Source organism: Pleurodeles waltl, chromosome 3_1, assembly GCF_031143425.1.
Source record: "Pleurodeles waltl isolate 20211129_DDA chromosome 3_1, aPleWal1.hap1.20221129, whole genome shotgun sequence".
Taxonomy (NCBI): domain Eukaryota; kingdom Metazoa; phylum Chordata; class Amphibia; order Caudata; family Salamandridae; genus Pleurodeles; species Pleurodeles waltl.
In genome coordinates this window covers 1,007,705,700-1,007,725,059 of record NC_090440.1, presented here as the reverse complement: position 1 = coordinate 1,007,725,059, position 19,360 = coordinate 1,007,705,700, and positions in this window count along the sequence as shown.

Genomic DNA, 19,360 nt, shown 5'->3' with positions numbered 1-19,360 from the left:
CAAAGTTTGAGGTTTGCAAAGGATTCTGGGTAACAGAACCTGGTCAGAGCCCCACAAGTCACCCCATCTTGGATTCCCCTAGGTCTCTAGTTTTAAAAAATGCACAGGTTTGGTAGGTTTCCCTAGGTGCAGGCTGAGCTAGAGGCCAAAATCTACAGCTAGGCACTTTGCAAAAAACACCTCTGTTTTCTTTCAAAAAATGTGATGGGTCCACGTTGTGTTTTGGGGCACTTCCTGGCGCGGGCGCTAGGCCTACCCACACAAGTGAGGTATCATTTTTATCGGGAGACTTGGGGGAACGCTGGGTGGAAGGACATTTGTGGCTCCTCTCTGATTCCAGAACTTTCTGTCACAGAAATGTGAGGAAAATGTGTTTTTTTAGCCAAAGTTTGAGGTTTGCAAAGGATTCTGGGTAACAGAACCTGATCAGAGCTCCACAAGTCACCCCATCTTGGATTCCCCTAGGTCTCTAGTTTTCAAAAATGCACAGGTTTGGTAGGTTTCCCTAGGTGCCGGCTGAGCTAGAGGCCAAAATCTACAGGTAGGCACTTTGCAAAAAACACCTCTGTTTTCTTTCAAAAAATGTGATGGGTCCACGTTGCGTTTTGGGGCACTTCCTGGCGCGGGTGCTAGGCCTACCCACACAAGTGAGGTATCATTTTTATCGGGAGACTTGGGGGAACGCTGGTTGGAAGGACATTAGTGGCTCCTCTCTGATTCCAGAACTTTCTGTCACCAAAATGTGAGGAAAACTTGTTTTTTTAGCCAAAGTTTGAGGTTTGCAAAGGATTCTGGGTAATAGAACCTGGTCAGAGCCCACAAGTCACCCCATCTTGGATTCCCCTAGGTCTCTAGTTTTAAAAAATGCACAGGTTTGGTAGGTTTCCCTAGGTGCAGGCTGAGCTAGAGGCCAAAATCTACAGGTAGGCACTTTGCAAAAAACACCTCTGTTTTCTTTCAAAAAATGTGATGGGTCCACGTTGCGTTTTGGGGCACTTCCTGGCGCGGGTGCTAGGCCTACCCACACAAGTGAGGTATCATTTTTATCGGGAGACTTGGGGGAACGCTGGTTGGAAGGACATTTGTGGCTCCTCTCTGATTCCAGAACTTTCTGTCACCAAAATGTGAGGAAAACGTGTTTTTTTAGCCAAAGTTTGAGGTTTGCAAAGGATTCTGGGTAACAGAACCTGGTCAGAGCCCCACAAGTCACCCCATCTTGGATTCCCCTAGGTCTCTAGTTTTCAAAAATGCACAGGTTTGGTAGGTTTCCCTAGGTGCCGGCTGAGCTAGAGGCCAAAATCTACAGGTAGGCACTTTGCAAAAAACACCTCTGTTTTCTTTCAAAAAACGTGATGGGTCCACGTTGCGTTTTGGGGCATTTCCTGTCACGGGCGCTAGGCCTACCCACACAAGTGTGGTATCATTGTTATCAGGAGACTTGCGGGAACGCTGGGTGGAAGGAAATTTGTGGCTCCTCTCTGATTCCAGAACTTTCTGTCACCAAAATGTGAGGAAAACTTGTTTTTTTAGCCAAAGTTTGAGGTTTGCAAAGGATTCTGGGTAATAGAACCTGGTCAGAGCCCACAAGTCACCCCATCTTGGATTCCCCTAGGTCTCTAGTTTTAAAAAATGCACAGGTTTGGTAGGTTTCCCTAGGTGCAGGCTGAGCTAGAGGCCAAAATCTACAGGTAGGCACTTTGCAAAAAACACCTCTGTTTTCTTTCAAAAAATGTGATGGGTCCACGTTGCGTTTTGGGGCACTTCCTGGCGCGGGTGCTAGGCCTACCCACACAAGTGAGGTATCATTTTTATCGGGAGACTTGGGGGAACGCTGGTTGGAAGGACATTTGTGGCTCCTCTCTGATTCCAGAACTTTCTGTCACCAAAATGTGAGGAAAACGTGTTTTTTTAGCCAAAGTTTGAGGTTTGCAAAGGATTCTGGGTAACAGAACCTGGTCAGAGCCCCACAAGTCACCCCATCTTGGATTCCCCTAGGTCTCTAGTTTTCAAAAATGCACAGGTTTGGTAGGTTTCCCTAGGTGCCGGCTGAGCTAGAGGCCAAAATCTACAGGTAGGCACTTTGCAAAAAACACCTCTGTTTTCTTTCAAAAAATGTGATGGGTCCACGTTGCGTTTTGGGGCATTTCCTGTCACGGGCGCTAGGCCTACCCACACAAGTGTGGTATCATTTTTATCAGGAGACTTGCGGGAACGCTGGGTGGAAGGAAATTTGTGGCTCCTCTCTGATTCCAGAACTTTCTGTCACCAAAATGTGAGGAAAATGTGTTTTTTTAGCCAAAGTTTGAGGTTTGCAAAGGATTCTGGGTAACAGAACCTGGTCAGAGCCCCACAAGTCACCCCATCTTGGATTCCCCTAGGTCTCTAGTTTTCAAAAATGCACAGGTTTGGTAGGTTTCCCTAGGTGCAGGCTGAGCTAGAGGCCAAAATCTACAGCTAGGCACTTTGCAAAAAACACCTCTGTTTTCTTTCAAAAAATGTGATGTGTCCACGTTGCATTTTGGGGCATTTCCTGTTGCGGGCGCTAGGCCTACCCACACAAGTGAGGTATCATTTTTATCGGGAGACTTGGGGGAACGCTGGGTGGAAGTACATTTGTGGCTCCTCTCTGATTCCAGAACTTTCTGTCACAGAAATGTGAGGAAAATGTGTTTTTTTAGCCAAAGTTTGAGGTTTGCAAAGGATTCTGGGTAACAGTACCTGGTCAGAGCTCCACAAGTCACCCCATCTTGGATTCCCCTAGGTCTCTAGTTTTCAAAAAGGCACAGGTTTGGTAGGTTTCCCTAGGTGCCGGCTGAGCTAGAGGCCAAAATCTACAGGTAGGCACTTTGCAAAAAACACCTCTGTTTTCTTTCAAAAAATGTGATGTGTCCACGTTGCGTTTTGGGGCATTTCCTGTCGCGGGTGCTAGGCCTACCCACACAAGTGAGGTATCATTTTTATCAGGAGACTTGCGGGAACGCTGGGTGGAAGGAAATTTGTGGCTCCTCTCTGATTCCAAAACTTTCTGTCACCAAAATGTGAGGAAAACTTGTTTTTTTAGCCAAAGTTTGAGGTTTGCAAAGGATTCTGGGTAACAGAACCAGGTCAGAGCCCCACAAATCACCCCCTCTTGGATTCCCCTAGGTCTCTAGTTTTCAAAAATGCACAGGTTTGGTAGGTTTCCCTAGGTGCAGGCTGAGCTAGAGGCCAAAGTATACAGGTAGGCACTTTGCAAAAAACACCTCTGTTTTCTTTCAAAAAATGTGATGGGTCCACATTGCGTTTTGGGGCATTTCCTGTCGCGGGCGCTAGGCCTACCCACACAAGTGAGGTATCATTTTTATCGGGAGACTTAGGGGAACGCTGGGTGGAAGGAAATTTGTGGCTCCTCTCTGATTCCAGAACTTTCTGTCACCAAAATTTGAGGAAAATTTGTTTTTTAAGCGAAAGTTTGAGGTTTGCAAAGGATTCTGGGTAACAGAACCTGGTCAGAGCCCCACAAGTCACTGCATTTTGGATTCCCCTAGATCTCTAGTTTTCAAAAATACACAGGTTTGGTAGGTTTCCCTAGGTGCCGGCTGAGCTAGAGGCAAAAAGCTACAGGTAGTCACTTTGCAAAAAACACCTCTGTTTTCTTTCAAAAAATGTGATGGGTCCACGTTGCATTTTGGGGCATTTCCTGTCGCGGGCGCTAGGCCTACCCACACAAGTGAGGTATCATTTTTATCGGGAGACTTGGGGGAACGCTGGGTGGAAGGACATTTGTGGCTCCTCTCTGATTCCAGAACTTTCTGTCACCAAAATGTGAGGAAAACGTGTTTTTTTAGACAAAGTTTGAGGTTTGCAAAGGATTCTGGGTAACAGAACCTGGTCAGAGCCCCACAAGTCACCCCATCTTGGATTCCCCTAGGTCTCTAGTTTTCAAAAATGCACAGGTTTGGTAAGTTTCCCTAGGTGCAGGCTGAGCTAGAGGCCAAAATCTACAGCTAGGCACTTTGCAAAAAACACCTCTGTTTTCTTTCAAAAAATGTGATGGGTCCACGTTGTGTTTTGGGGCACTTCCTGGCGCGGGCGCTAGGCCTACCCACACAAGTGAGGTATCATTTTTATCGGGAGACTTGGGGGAACGCTGGGTGGAAGTACATTTGTGGCTCCTCTCTGATTCCAGAACTTTCTGTCACAGAAATGTGAGGAAAACGTGTTTTTTTAGCCAAAGTTTGAGGTTTGCAAAGGATTCTGGGTAACAGAACCTGGTCAGAGCTCCACAAGTCACCCCATCTTGGATTCCCCTAGGTCTCTAGTTTTCAAAAATGCACAGGTTTGGTAGGTTTCCCTAGGTGCCGGCTGAGCTAGAGGCCAAAATCTACAGGTAGGCACTTTGCAAAAAACACCTCTGTTTTCTTTCAAAAAATGTGATGTGTCCACGTTGCATTTTGGGGCATGTCCTGTCGCGGGCGCTAGGCCTACCCACACAAGTGAGGTATCATTTTTATCAGGAGACTTGGGGGAACGCTGGGTGGAAGGAAATTTGTGTCTCCTCTCTGATTCCAGAAGTTTCTGTCACCAAAATGTGAGGAAAACTTGTTTTTTTAGCCAAAGTTTGAGGTTTGCAAAGGATTCTGGGTAATAGAACCTGGTCAGAGCCCACAAGTCACCCCATCTTGGATTCCCCTAGGTCTCTAGTTTTAAAAAATGCACAGGTTTGGTAGGTTTCCCTAGGTGCAGGCTGAGCTAGAGGCCAAAATCTACAGGTAGGCACTTTGCAAAAAACACCTCTGTTTTCTTTCAAAAAATGTGATGGGTCCACGTTGTGTTTTGGGGCACTTCCTGGCGCGGGCGCTAGGCCTACCCACACAAGTGAGGTATCATTTTTATCGGGAGACTTGGGGGAACGCTGGGTGGAAGGAAATTTGTGGCTCCTCTCTGATTCCAGAACTTTCTGTCACAGAAATGTGAGGAAAATGTGTTTTTTTAGCCAAAGTTTGAGGTTTGCAAAGGATTCTGGGTAACAGAACCTGGTCAGATCTCCACAAGTCACCCCATCTTGGATTCCCCTAGGTCTCTAGTTTTAAAAAATGCACAGGTTTGGTAGGTTTCCCTAGGTGCCGGCTGAGCTAGAGGCCAAAATCTACAGGTAGGCACTTTGCAAAAAACACCTCTGTTTTCTTTCAAAAAATGTGATGTGTCCACGTTGCATTTTGGGGCATTTCCTGTTGCGGGCGCTAGGCCTACCCACACAAGTGAGGTATCATTTTTATCGGGAGACTTGGGGGAACGCTGGGTGGAAGTACATTTGTGGCTCCTCTCTGATTCCAGAACTTTCTGTCACAGAAATGTGAGGAAAATGTGTTTTTTTAGCCAAAGTTTGAGGTTTGCAAAGGATTCTGGGTAACAGAACCTGGTCAGAGCTCCACAAGTCACCCCATCTTGGATTCCCCTAGGTCTCTAGTTTTCAAAAATGCACAGGTTTGGTAGGTTTCCCTAGGTGCCGGCTGAGCTAGAGGCCAAAATCTACAGGTAGGCACTTTGCAAAAAACACCTCTGTTTTCTTTAAAAAAATGTGATGTGTCCACGTTGCGTTTTGGGGCACTTCCTGCCGCGGGTGCTAGGCCTACCCACACAAGTGAGGTATCATTTTTATCGGGAGACTTGGGGGAACGCTGGGTGGAAGTACATTTGTGGCTCCTCTCTGATTCCAGAACTTTCTGTCACAGAAATGTGAGGAAAATGTATTTTTTTAGCCAAAGTTTGAGGTTTGCAAAGGATTCTGGGTAACAGAACCTGGTCAGAGCTCCACATGTCACCCCATCTTGGATTCCCCTAGGTCTCTAGTTTTCAAAAATGCACAGGTTTGGTAGGTTTCCCTAGGTGCCGGCTGAGCTAGAGGCCAAAATCTACAGGTAGGCACTTTGCAAAAAACACCTCTGTTTTCTTTAAAAAAATGTGATGTGTCCACGTTGCGTTTTGGGGCACTTCCTGGCGCGGGTGCTAGGCCTACCCACACAAGTGAGGTATCATTTTTATCGGGAGACTTGGGGGAACGCTGGTTGGAAGGACATTTGTGGCTCCTCTCTGATTCCAGAACTTTCTGTCACCAAAATGTGAGGAAAACGTGTTTTTTTAGCCAAAGTTTTTGGTTTGCAAAGGATTCTGGGTAACAGATCCTGGTCAGAGCCCCACAAGTCACCCCATCTTGGATTCCCCTAGGTCTCTAGTTTTCAAAAATGCACAGTTTTGGTAGGTTTCCCTAGGTGCCGGCTGAGCTAGAGGCCAAAACCTACAGGTAGGCACTTTGCAAAAAACACCTCTGTTTTCTTTAAAAAAATGTGATGGGTCCACGTTGCGTTTTGGGGCATTTCCTGTCACGGGCGCTAGGCCTACCCACACAAGTGAGGTATCATTTTTATCAGGAGACTTGCGGGATCGCTGGGTGGAAGGAAATTTGTGGCTCCTCTCTGATTCCAAAACTTTCTGTCACCAAAATGTGAGGAAAACTTGTTTTTTTAGCCAAAGTTTGAGGTTTGCAAAGGATTCTGGGTAACAGAACCTGGTCAGAGCCCCACAAATCACCCCATCTTGGATTCCCCTAGGTCTCTAGTTTTCAAAAATGCACAGGTTTGGTAGGTTTCCCTAGGTGCAGGCTGAGCTAGAGGCCAAAATCTACAGGTAGGCACTTTGCAAAAAACACCTCTGTTTTCTTTCAAAAAATGTGATGGGTCCACGTTGCGTTTTGGGGCATTTCCTGTCGCGGGCGCTAGGCCTACCCACACAAGTGAGGTATCATTTTTATCGGGAGACTTAGGGGAACGCTGGGTGGAAAGAAATTTGTGGCTCCTCTCTGATTCCAGAACTTTCTGTCACCAAAATTTGAGGAAAATGTGTTTTTTAAGCCAAAGTTTGAGGTTTGCAAAGGATTCTGGGTAACAGAACCTGGTCAGAGCCCACAAGTCACCGCATTTTGGATTCCCCTAGGTCTCTAGTTTTCAAAAATACACAGGTTTGGTAGGTTTCCCTAGGTGCCGGCTGAGCTAGAGGCAAAAATCTACAGGTAGTCACTTTGCAAAAAACACCTCTGTTTTCTTTCAAAAAATGTGATGGGTCCACGTTGCATTTTGGGGCATTTCCTGTCGCGGGCGCTAGGCCTACCCACACAAGTGAGGTATCATTTTTATCGGGAGACTTGGGGGAACGCTGGGTGGAAAGACATTTGTGGCTCCTCTCTGATTCCAGAACTTTCTGTCACCAAAATGTGAGGAAAACGTGTTTTTTTAGCCAAAGTATGAGGTTTGCAAAGGATTCTGGGTAACAGAACCTGGTCAGAGCCCCACAAGTCACCCCATCTTGGATTCCCCTATGTCTCTAGTTTTCAAAAATGCACAGGTTTGGTAGGTTTCCCTAGGTGCAGGCTGAGCTAGAGGCCAAAATCTACAGCTAGGCACTTTGCAAAAAACACCTCTGTTTTCTTTCAAAAAATGTGATGGGTCCACGTTGTGTTTTGGGGCACTTCCTGGCGCGGGCGCTAGGCCTACCCACACAAGTGAGGTATCATTTTTATCGGGAGACTTGGGGGAACGCTGGGTGGAAGTACATTTGTGGCTCCTCTCTGATTCCAGAACTTTCTGTCACAGAAATGTGAGGAAAATGTGTTTTTTTAGCCAAAGTTTGAGGTTTGCAAAGGATTCTGGGTAACAGAACCTGGTCAGAGCTCCACAAGTCACCCCATCTTGGATTCCCCTAGGTCTCTAGTTTTTAAAAATGCACATGTTTGGTAGGTTTCCCTAGGTGCCGGCTGAGCTAGAGGCCAAAATCTACAGGTAGGCACTTTGCAAAAAACACCTCTGTTTTCTTTCAATAAATGTGATGTGTCCACGTTGCATTTTGGGGCATGTCCTGTCGCGGGCGCTAGGCCTACCCACACAAGTGAGGTATCATTTTTATCAGGAGACTTGGGGGAACGCTGGGTGGAAGGAAATGTGTGGCTCCTCTCTGATTCCAGAACTTTCTGTCACCAAAATGTGAGGAAAACTTGTTTTTTTAGCCAAAGTTTGAGGTTTGCAAAGGATTCTGGGTAATAGAACCTGGTCAGAGCCCACAAGTCACCCCATCTTGGATTCCCCTAGGTCTCAAGTTTTAAAAAATGCACAGGTTTGGTAGGTTTCCCTAGGTGCAGGCTGAGCTAGAGGCCAAAATCTACAGGTAGGCACTTTGCAAAAAACACCTCTCTTTTCTTTAAAAAAATGTGATGGGTCCACGTTGCGTTTTGGGGCATTTCCTGTCACGGGCGCTAGGCCTAGCCACACAAGTGAGGTATTATTTTTATCAGGAGACTTGCGGGAACGCTGGGTGGAAGGAAATTTGTGGCTCCTCTCTGATTCCAAAACTTTCTGTCACCAAAATGTGAGGAAAACTTGTTTTTTTAGCCAAAGTTTGAGGTTTGCAAAGGATTCTGGGTAACAGAACCTGGTCAGAGCCCCACAAATAACCCCATCTTGGATTCCCCTAGGTCTCTAGTTTTCAAAAATGCACAGGTTTGGTAGGTTTCCTTAGGTGCAGGCTGAGCTAGAGGCCAAAATCTACAGGTAGGCACTTTGCAAAAAACACCTCTGTTTTCTTTCAAAAAATGTGATGGGTCCACGTTGCGTTTTGGGGCATTTCCTGTCGCGGGCGCTAGGCCTACCCACACAAGTGAGGTATCATTTTTATCAGGAGACTTAGGGGAACGCTGGGTGGAAAGAAATTTGTGGCTCCTCTCTGATTCCAGAACTTTCTGTCACCAAAATTTGAGGAAAATGTGTTTTTTAAGCCAAAGTTTGAGGTTTGCAAAGGATTCTGGGTAACAGAACCTGGTCAGAGCCCACAAGTCACCGCATTTTGGATTCCCCTAGGTCTCTAGTTTTCAAAAATACACAGGTTTGGTAGGTTTCCCTAGGTGCCGGCTGAGCTAGAGGCAAAAATCTACAGGTAGTCACTTTGCAAAAAACACCTCTGTTTTCTTTCAAAAAATGTGATGGGTCCACGTTGCATTTTGGGGCATTTCCTGTCGCGGGCGCTAGGCCTACCCACACAAGTGAGGTATCATTTTTATCGGGAGACTTGGGGGAACGCTGGGTGGAAAGACATTTGTGGCTCCTCTCTGATTCCAGAACTTTCTGTCACCAAAATGTGAGGAAAACGTGTTTTTTTTAGCCAAAGTATGAGGTTTGCAAAGGATTCTGGGTAACAGAACCTGGTCAGAGCCCCACAAGTCACCCCATCTTGGATTCCCCTATGTCTCTAGTTTTCAAAAATGCACAGGTTTGGTAGGTTTCCCTAGGTGCAGGCTGAGCTAGAGGCCAAAATCTACAGCTAGGCACTTTGCAAAAAACACCTCTGTTTTCTTTCAAAAAATGTGATGGGTCCACGTTGTGTTTTGGGGCACTTCCTGGCGCGGGCGCTAGGCCTACCCACACAAGTGAGGTATCATTTTTATCGGGAGACTTGGGGGAACGCTGGGTGGAAGTACATTTGTGGCTCCTCTCTGATTCCAGAACTTTCTGTCACAGAAATGTGAGGAAAATGTGTTTTTTTAGCCAAAGTTTGAGGTTTGCAAAGGATTCTGGGTAACAGAACCTGGTCAGAGCTCCACAAGTCACCCCATCTTGGATTCCCCTAGGTCTCTAGTTTTTAAAAATGCACATGTTTGGTAGGTTTCCCTAGGTGCCGGCTGAGCTAGAGGCCAAAATCTACAGGTAGGCACTTTGCAAAAAACACCTCTGTTTTCTTTCAATAAATGTGATGTGTCCACGTTGCATTTTGGGGCATGTCCTGTCGCGGGCGCTAGGCCTACCCACACAAGTGAGGTATCATTTTTATCAGGAGACTTGGGGGAACGCTGGGTGGAAGGAAATGTGTGGCTCCTCTCTGATTCCAGAACTTTCTGTCACCAAAATGTGAGGAAAACTTGTTTTTTTAGCCAAAGTTTGAGGTTTGCAAAGGATTCTGGGTAATAGAACCTGGTCAGAGCCCACAAGTCACCCCATCTTGGATTCCCCTAGGTCTCTAGTTTTAAAAAATGCACAGGTTTGGTAGGTTTCCCTAGGTGCAGGCTGAGCTAGAGGCCAAAATCTACAGGTAGGCACTTTGCAAAAAACACCTCTGTTTTCTTTCAAAAAATGTGATGGGTCCACGTTGCGTTTTGGGGCATTTCCTGTCACGGGCGCTAGGCCTACCCACACAAGTGAGGTATTATTTTTATCAGGAGACTTGCGGGAACGCTGGGTGGAAGGAAATTTGTGGCTCCTCTCTGATTCCAAAACTTTCTGTCATCAAAATGTGAGGAAAACTTGTTTTTTTAGCCAAAGTTTGAGGTTTGTAAAGGATTCTGGGTAACAGAACCTGGTCAGAGCCCCACAAATCACCCCATCTTGGATTCCCCTAGGTCTCTAGTTTTCAAAAATGCACAGGTTTGGTAGGTTTCCCTAGGTGCAGGCTGAGCTAGAGGCCAAAATCTACAGGTAGGCACTTTGCAAAAAACACCTCTGTTTTCTTTCAAAAAATGTGATGGGTCCACGTTGCGTTTTGGGGCATTTCCTGGCGCGGGCGCTAGGCCTACCCACACAAGTGAGGTATCATTTTTATCGGGAGACTTGGGGGAACGCTGGGTGGAAGGACATTTGTGGCTCCCCTCTGATTCCAGAACTTTCTGTCACCAAAATGTGAGGAAAACGTGTTTTTTTAGCCAAAGTTTGAGGTTTGCAAAGGATTCTGGGTAACAGAACCTGGTCAGAGCCCCACAAGTCACCCCATCTTGGATTCCCCTAGGTCTCTAGTTTTAAAAAATGCACAGGTTTGGTAGATTTCCCTAGGTGCAGGCTGAGCTAGAGGCCAAAATCTACAGCTAGGCACTTTGCAAAAAACACCTCTGTTTTCTTTCAAAAAATGTGATGGGTCCACGTTGTGTTTTGGGGCATTTCCTGTCGCGGGCGCTAGGCCTACCCACACAAGTGAGGTATCATTTTTATCAGGAGACTTAGGGGAACGCTGGGTGGAAAGAAATTTGTGGCTCCTCTCTGATTCCAGAACTTTCTGTCACCAAAATTTGAGGAAAATGTGTTTTTTAAGCCAAAGTTTGAGGTTTGCAAAGGATTCTGGGTAACAGAACCTGGTCAGAGCCCACAAGTCACCGCATTTTGGATTCCCCTAGGTCTCTAGTTTTCAAAAATACACAGGTTTGGTAGGTTTCCCTAGGTGCCGGCTGAGCTAGAGGCAAAAATCTACAGGTAGTCACTTTGCAAAAAACACCTCTGTTTTCTTTCAAAAAATGTGATGGGTCCACGTTGCATTTTGGGGCATTTCCTGTCGCGGGCGCTAGGCCTACCCACACAAGTGAGGTATCATTTTTATCGGGAGACTTGGGGGAACGCTGGGTGGAAAGACATTTGTGGCTCCTCTCTGATTCCAGAACTTTCTGTCACCAAAATGTGAGGAAAACGTGTTTTTTTAGCCAAAGTTTGAGGTTTGCAAAGGATTCTGGGTAACAGATCCTGGTCAGAGCCCCACAAGTCACCCCATCTTGGATTCCCCTAGGTCTCTAGTTTTCAAAAATGCACAGTTTTGGTAGGTTTCCCTAGGTGCCGGCTGAGCTAGAGGCCAAAACCTACAGGTAGGCACTTTGCAAAAAACACCTCTGTTTTCTTTAAAAAAATGTGATGGGTCCACGTTGCGTTTTGGGGCATTTCCTGTCACGGGCGCTAGGCCTACCCACACAAGTGAGGTATCATTTTTATCAGGAGACTTGCGGGATCGCTGGGTGGAAGGAAATTTGTGGCTCCTCTCTGATTCCAAAACTTTCTGTCACCAAAATGTGAGGAAAACTTGTTTGTTTAGCCAAAGTTTGAGGTTTGCAAAGGATTCTGGGTAACAGAACCTGGTCAGAGCCCCACAAATCACCCCATCTTGGATTCCCCTAGGTCTCTAGTTTTCAAAAATGCACAGGTTTGGTAGGTTTCCCTAGGTGCAGGCTGAGCTAGAGGCCAAAATCTACAGGTAGGCACTTTGCAAAAAACACCTCTGTTTTCTTTCAAAAAATGTGATGGGTCCACGTTGCGTTTTGGGGCATTTCCTGTCGCGGGCGCTAGGCCTACCCACACAAGTGAGGTATCATTTTTATCGGGAGACTTGGGGGAACGCTGGGTGGAAAGACATTTGTGGCTCCTCTCTGATTCCAGAACTTTCTGTCACCAAAATGTGAGGAAAACGTGTTTTTTTGTTAGCCAAAGTATGAGGTTTGCAAAGGATTCTGGGTAACAGAACCTGGTCAGAGCCCCACAAGTCACCCCATCTTGGATTCCCCTATGTCTCTAGTTTTCAAAAATGCACAGGTTTGGTAGGTTTCCCTAGGTGCAGGCTGAGCTAGAGGCCAAAATCTACAGCTAGGCACTTTGCAAAAAACACCTCTGTTTTCTTTCAAAAAATGTGATGGGTCCACGTTGTGTTTTGGGGCACTTCCTGGCGCGGGCGCTAGGCCTACCCACACAAGTGAGGTATCATTTTTATCGGGAGACTTGGGGGAACGCTGGGTGGAAGTACATTTGTGGCTCCTCTCTGATTCCAGAACTTTCTGTCACAGAAATGTGAGGAAAATGTGTTTTTTTAGCCAAAGTTTGAGGTTTGCAAAGGATTCTGGGTAACAGAACCTGGTCAGAGCTCCACAAGTCACCCCATCTTGGATTCCCCTAGGTCTCTAGTTTTTAAAAATGCACATGTTTGGTAGGTTTCCCTAGGTGCCGGCTGAGCTAGAGGCCAAAATCTACAGGTAGGCACTTTGCAAAAAACACCTCTGTTTTCTTTCAATAAATGTGATGTGTCCACGTTGCATTTTGGGGCATGTCCTGTCGCGGGCGCTAGGCCTACCCACACAAGTGAGGTATCATTTTTATCGGGAGACTTGGGGGAACGCTGGGTGGAAAGACATTTGTGGCTCCTCTCTGATTCCAGAACTTTCTGTCACCAAAATGTGAGGAAAATGTGTTTTTTAAGCCAAAGTTTGAGGTTTGCAAAGGATTCTGGGTAACAGAACCTGGTCAGAGCCCACAAGTCACCGCATTTTGGATTCCCCTAGGTCTCTAGTTTTCAAAAATACACAGGTTTGGTAGGTTTCCCTAGGTGCCGGCTGAGCTAGAGGCAAAAATCTACAGGTAGTCACTTTGCAAAAAACACCTCTGTTTTCTTTCAAAAAATGTGATGGGTCCACGTTGCATTTTGGGGCATTTCCTGTCGCGGGCGCTAGGCCTACCCACACAAGTGAGGTATAATTTTTATCGGGAGACTTGGGGGAACGCTGGGTGGAAAGACATTTGTGGCTCCTCTCTGATTCCAGAACTTTCTGTCACCAAAATGTGAGGAAAACGTGTTTTTTTAGCCAAAGTATGAGGTTTGCAAAGGATTCTGGGTAACAGAACCTGGTCAGAGCCCCACAAGTCACCCCATCTTGGATTCCCCTATGTCTCTAGTTTTCAAAAATGCACAGGTTTGGTAGGTTTCCCTAGCTGCAGGCTGAGCTAGAGGCCAAAATCTACAGCTAGGCACTTTGCAAAAAACACCTCTGTTTTCTTTCAAAAAATGTGATGGGTCCACGTTGTGTTTTGGGGCACTTTCTGGCGCGGGCGCTAGGCCTACCCACACAAGTGAGGTATCATTTTTATCGGGAGACTTTGGGGAACGCTGGGTGGAAAGACATTTGTGGCTCCTCTCTGATTCCAGAACTTTCTGTCACAGAAATGTGAGGAAAATGTGTTTTTTTAGCCAAAGTTTGAGGTTTGCAAAGGATTCTGGGTAACAGAACCTGGTCAGAGCTCCACAAGTCACCCCATCTTGGATTCCCCTAGGTCTCTAGTTTTTAAAAATGCACATGTTTGGTAGGTTTCCCTAGGTGCCGGCTGAGCTAGAGGCCAAAATCTACAGGTAGGCACTTTGCAAAAAACACCTCTGTTTTCTTTCAATAAATGTGATGTGTCCACGTTGCATTTTGGGGCATGTCCTGTCGCGGGCGCTAGGCCTACCCACACAAGTGAGGTATCATTTTTATCAGGAGACTTGGGGGAACGCTGGGTGGAAGGAAATGTGTGGCTCCTCTCTGATTCCAGAACTTTCTGTCACCAAAATGTGAGGAAAACTTGTTTTTTTAGCCAAAGTTTGAGGTTTGCAAAGGATTCTGGGTAATAGAACCTGGTCAGAGCCCACAAGTCACCCCATCTTGGATTCCCCTAGGTCTCTAGTTTTAAAAAATGCACAGGTTTGGTAGGTTTCCCTAGGTGCAGGCTGAGCTAGAGGCCAAAATCTACAGGTAGGCACTTTGCAAAAAACACCTCTCTTTTCTTTAAAAAAATTTGATGGGTCCACGTTGCGTTTTGGGGCATTTCCTGTCACGGGCGCTAGGCCTACCCACACAAGTGAGGTATAATTTTTATCAGGAGACTTGCGGGAACGCTGGGTGGAAGGAAATTTGTGGCTCCTCTCTGATTCCAAAACTTTCTGTCACCAAAATGTGAGGAAAACTTGTTTTTTTAGCCAAAGTTTGAGGTTTGCAAAGGATTCTGGGTAACAGAACCTGGTCAGAGCCCCACAAATCACCCCATCTTGGATTCCCCTAGGTCTCTAGTTTTCAAAAATGCACAGGTTTGGTAGGTTTCCCTAGGTGCAGGCTGAGCTAGAGGCCAAAATCTACAGGTAGGCACTTTGCAAAAAACACCTCTGTTTTCTTTCAAAAAATGTGATGGGTCCACGTTGCGTTTTGGGGCATTTCCTGTCGCGGGCGCTAGGCCTACCCACACAAGTGAGGTATCATTTTTATCAGGAGACTTAGGGGAACGCTGGGTGGAAAGAAATTTGTGGCTCCTCTCTGATTCCAGAACTTTCTGTCACCAAAATTTGAGGAAAATGTGTTTTTTAAGCCAAAGTTTGAGGTTTGCAAAGGATTCTGGGTAACAGAACCTGGTCAGTGCCCACAAGTCACCGCATTTTGGATTCCCCTAGGTCTCTAGTTTTCAAAAATACACAGGTTTGGTAGGTTTCCCTAGGTGCCGGCTGAGCTAGAGGCAAAAATCTACAGGTAGTCACTTTGCAAAAAACACCTCTGTTTTCTTTCAAAAAATGTGATGGGTCCACGTTGCATTTTGGGGCATTTCCTGTCGCGGGCGCTAGGCCTACCCACACAAGTGAGGTATCATTTTTATCGGGAGACTTGGGGGAACGCTGGGTGGAAAGACATTTGTGGCTCCTCTCTGATTCCAGAACTTTCTGTCACCAAAATGTGAGGAAAACGTGTTTTTTTTAGCCAAAGTATGAGGTTTGCAAAGGATTCTGGGTAACAGAACCTGGTCAGAGCCCCACAAGTCACCCCATCTTGGATTCCCCTATGTCTCTAGTTTTCAAAAATGCACAGGTTTGGTAGGTTTCCCTAGGTGCAGGCTGAGCTAGAGGCCAAAATCTACAGCTAGGCACTTTGCAAAAAACACCTCTGTTTTCTTTCAAAAAATGTGATGGGTCCACGTTGTGTTTTGGGGCACTTCCTGGCGCGGGCGCTAGGCCTACCCACACAAGTGAGGTATCATTTTTATCGGGAGACTTGGGGGAACGCTGGGTGGAAGTACATTTGTGGCTCCTCTCTGATTCCAGAACTTTCTGTCACAGAAATGTGAGGAAAATGTGTTTTTTTAGCCAAAGTTTGAGGTTTGCAAAGGATTCTGGGTAACAGAACCTGGTCAGAGCTCCACAAGTCACCCCATCTTGGATTCCCCTAGGTCTCTAGTTTTTAAAAATGCACATGTTTGGTAGGTTTCCCTAGGTGCCGGCTGAGCTAGAGGCCAAAATCTACAGGTAGGCACTTTGCAAAAAACACCTCTGTTTTCTTTCAATAAATGTGATGTGTCCACGTTGCATTTTGGGGCATGTCCTGTCGCGGGCGCTAGGCCTACCCACACAAGTGAGGTATCATTTTTATCAGGAGACTTGGGGGAACGCTGGGTGGAAGGAAATGTGTGGCTCCTCTCTGATTCCAGAACTTTCTGTCACCAAAATGTGAGGAAAACTTGTTTTTTTAGCCAAAGTTTGAGGTTTGCAAAGGATTCTGGGTAATAGAACCTGGTCAGAGCCCACAAGTCACCCCATCTTGGATTCCCCTAGGTCTCTAGTTTTAAAAAATGCACAGGTTTGGTAGGTTTCCCTAGGTGCAGGCTGAGCTAGAGGCCAAAATCTACAGGTAGGCACTTTGCAAAAAACACCTCTGTTTTCTTTCAAAAAATGTGATGGGTCCACGTTGCGTTTTGGGGCATTTCCTGTCACGGGCGCTAGGCCTACCCACACAAGTGAGGTATTATTTTTATCAGGAGACTTGCGGGAACGCTGGGTGGAAGGAAATTTGTGGCTCCTCTCTGATTCCAAAACTTTCTGTCATCAAAATGTGAGGAAAACTTGTTTTTTTAGCCAAAGTTTGAGGTTTGTAAAGGATTCTGGGTAACAGAACCTGGTCAGAGCCCCACAAATCACCCCATCTTGGATTCCCCTAGGTCTCTAGTTTTCAAAAATGCACAGGTTTGGTAGGTTTCCCTAGGTGCAGGCTGAGCTAGAGGCCAAAATCTACAGGTAGGCACTTTGCAAAAAACACCTCTGTTTTCTTTCAAAAAATGTGATGGGTCCACGTTGCGTTTTGGGGCATTTCCTGGCGCGGGCGCTAGGCCTACCCACACAAGTGAGGTATCATTTTTATCGGGAGACTTGGGGGAACGCTGGGTGGAAGGACATTTGTGGCTCCCCTCTGATTCCAGAACTTTCTGTCACCAAAATGTGAGGAAAACATGTTTTTTTAGCCAAAGTTTGAGGTTTGCAAAGGATTCTGGGTAACAGAACCTGGTCAGAGCCCCACAAGTCACCCCATCTTGGATTCCCCTAGGTCTCTAGTTTTCAAAAATGCACAGGTTTGGTAGATTTCCCTAGGTGCAGGCTGAGCTAGAGGCCAAAATCTACAGCTAGGCACTTTGCAAAAAACACCTCTGTTTTCTTTCAAAAAATGTGATGGGTCCACGTTGTGTTTTGGGGCATTTCCTGTCGCGGGCGCTAGGCCTACCCACACAAGTGAGGTATCATTTTTATCAGGAGACTTAGGGGAACGCTGGGTGGAAAGAAATTTGTGGCTCCTCTCTGATTCCAGAACTTTCTGTCACCAAAATTTGAGGAAAATGTGTTTTTTAAGCCAAAGTTTGAGGTTTGCAAAGGATTCTGGGTAACAGAACCTGGTCAGAGCCCACAAGTCACCGCATTTTGGATTTCCCTAGGTCTCTAGTTTTCAAAAATACACAGGTTTGGTAGGTTTCCCTAGGTGCCGGCTGAGCTAGAGGCAAAAATCTACAGGTAGTCACTTTGCAAAAAACACCTCTGTTTTCTTTCAAAAAATGTGATGGGTCCACGTTGCATTTTGGGGCATTTCCTGTCGCGGGCGCTAGGCCTACCCACACAAGTGAGGTATCATTTTTATCGGGAGACTTGGGGGAACGCTGGGTGGAAAGACATTTGTGTCTCCTCTCTGATTCCAGAACTTTCTGTCACCAAAATGTGAGGAAAACGTGTTTTTTTAGCCAAAGTATGAGGTTTGCAAAGGATTCTGGGTAACAGAACCTGGTCAGAGCCCCACAAGTCACCCCATCTTGGATTCCCCTATGTCTCTAGTTTTCAAAAATGCACAGGTTTGGTAGGTTTCCCTAGGTGCAGGCTGAGCTAGAGGCCAAAATCTACAGCTAGGCACTTTGCAAAAAACACCTCTGTTTTCTTTCAAAAAATGTGATGGGTCCACGTTGTGTTTTGGGGCACTTCCTGGCGCGGGCGCTAGGCCTACCCACACAAGTGAGGTATCATTTTTATCGGGAGACTTGGGGGAACGCTGGGTGGAAGTACATTTGTGGCTCCTCTCTGATTCCAGAACTTTCTGTCACAGAAATGTGAGGAAAATGTGTTTTTTTAGCCAAAGTTTGAGGTTTGCAAAGGATTCTGGGTAACAGAACCTGGTCAGAGCTCCACAAGTCACCCCATCTTGGATTCCCCTAGGTCTCTAGTTTTTAAAAATGCACATGTTTGGTAGGTTTCCCTAGGTGCCGGCTGAGCTAGAGGCCAAAATCTACAGGTAGGCACTTTGCAAAAAACACCTCTGTTTTCTTTCAATAAATGTGATGTGTCCACGTTGCATTTTGGGGCATGTCCTGTCGCGGGCGCTAGGCCTACCCACACAAGTGAGGTATCATTTTTATCAGGAGACTTGGGGGAACGCTGGGTGGAAGGAAATGTGTGGCTCCTCTCTGATTCCAGAACTTTCTGTCACCAAAATGTGAGGAAAACTTGTTTTTTTAGCCAAAGTTTGAGGTTTGCAAAGGATTCTGGGTAATAGAACCTGGTCAGAGCCCACAAGTCACCCCATCTTGGATTCCCCTAGGTCTCTAGTTTTAAAAAATGCACAGGTTTGGTAGGTTTCCCTAGGTGCAGGCTGAGCTAGAGGCCAAAATCTACAGGTAGGCACTTTGCAAAAAACACCTCTGTTTTCTTTCAAAAAATGTGATGGGTCCACGTTGCGTTTTGGGGCATTTCCTGTCACGGGCGCTAGGCCTACCCACACAAGTGAGGTATTATTTTTATCAGGAGACTTGCGGGAACGCTGGGTGGAAGGAAATTTGTGGCTCCTCTCTGATTCCAAAACTTTCTGTCATCAAAATGTGAGGAAAACTTGTTTTTTTAGCCAAAGTTTGAGGTTTGTAAAGGATTCTGGGTAACAGAACCTGGTCAGAGCCCCACAAATCACCCCATCTTGGATTCCCCTAGGTCTCTAGTTTTCAAAAATGCACAGGTTTGGTAGGTTTCCCTAGGTGCAGGCTGAGCTAGAGGCCAAAATCTACAGGTAGGCACTTTGCAAAAAACACCTCTGTTTTCTTTCAAAAAATGTGATGGGTCCACGTTGCGTTTTGGGGCATTTCCTGGCGCGGGCGCTAGGCCTACCCACACAAGTGAGGTATCATTTTTATCGAGAGACTTGGGGGAACGCTGGGTGGAAGGACATTTGTGGCTCCCCTCTGATTCCAGAACTTTCTGTCACCAAAATGTGAGGAAAACGTGTTTTTTTAGCCAAAGTTTGAGGTTTGCAAAGGATTCTGGGTAACAGAACCTGGTCAGAGCCCCACAAGTCACCCCATCTTGGATTCCCCTAGGTCTCTAGTTTTAAAAAATGCACAGGTTTGGTAGGTTTCCCTAGGTGCAGGCTGAGCTAGAGGCCAAAATCTACAGCTAGGCACTTTGCAAAAAACACCTCTGTTTTCTTTCCAAAAATGTGATGGGTCCACGTTGT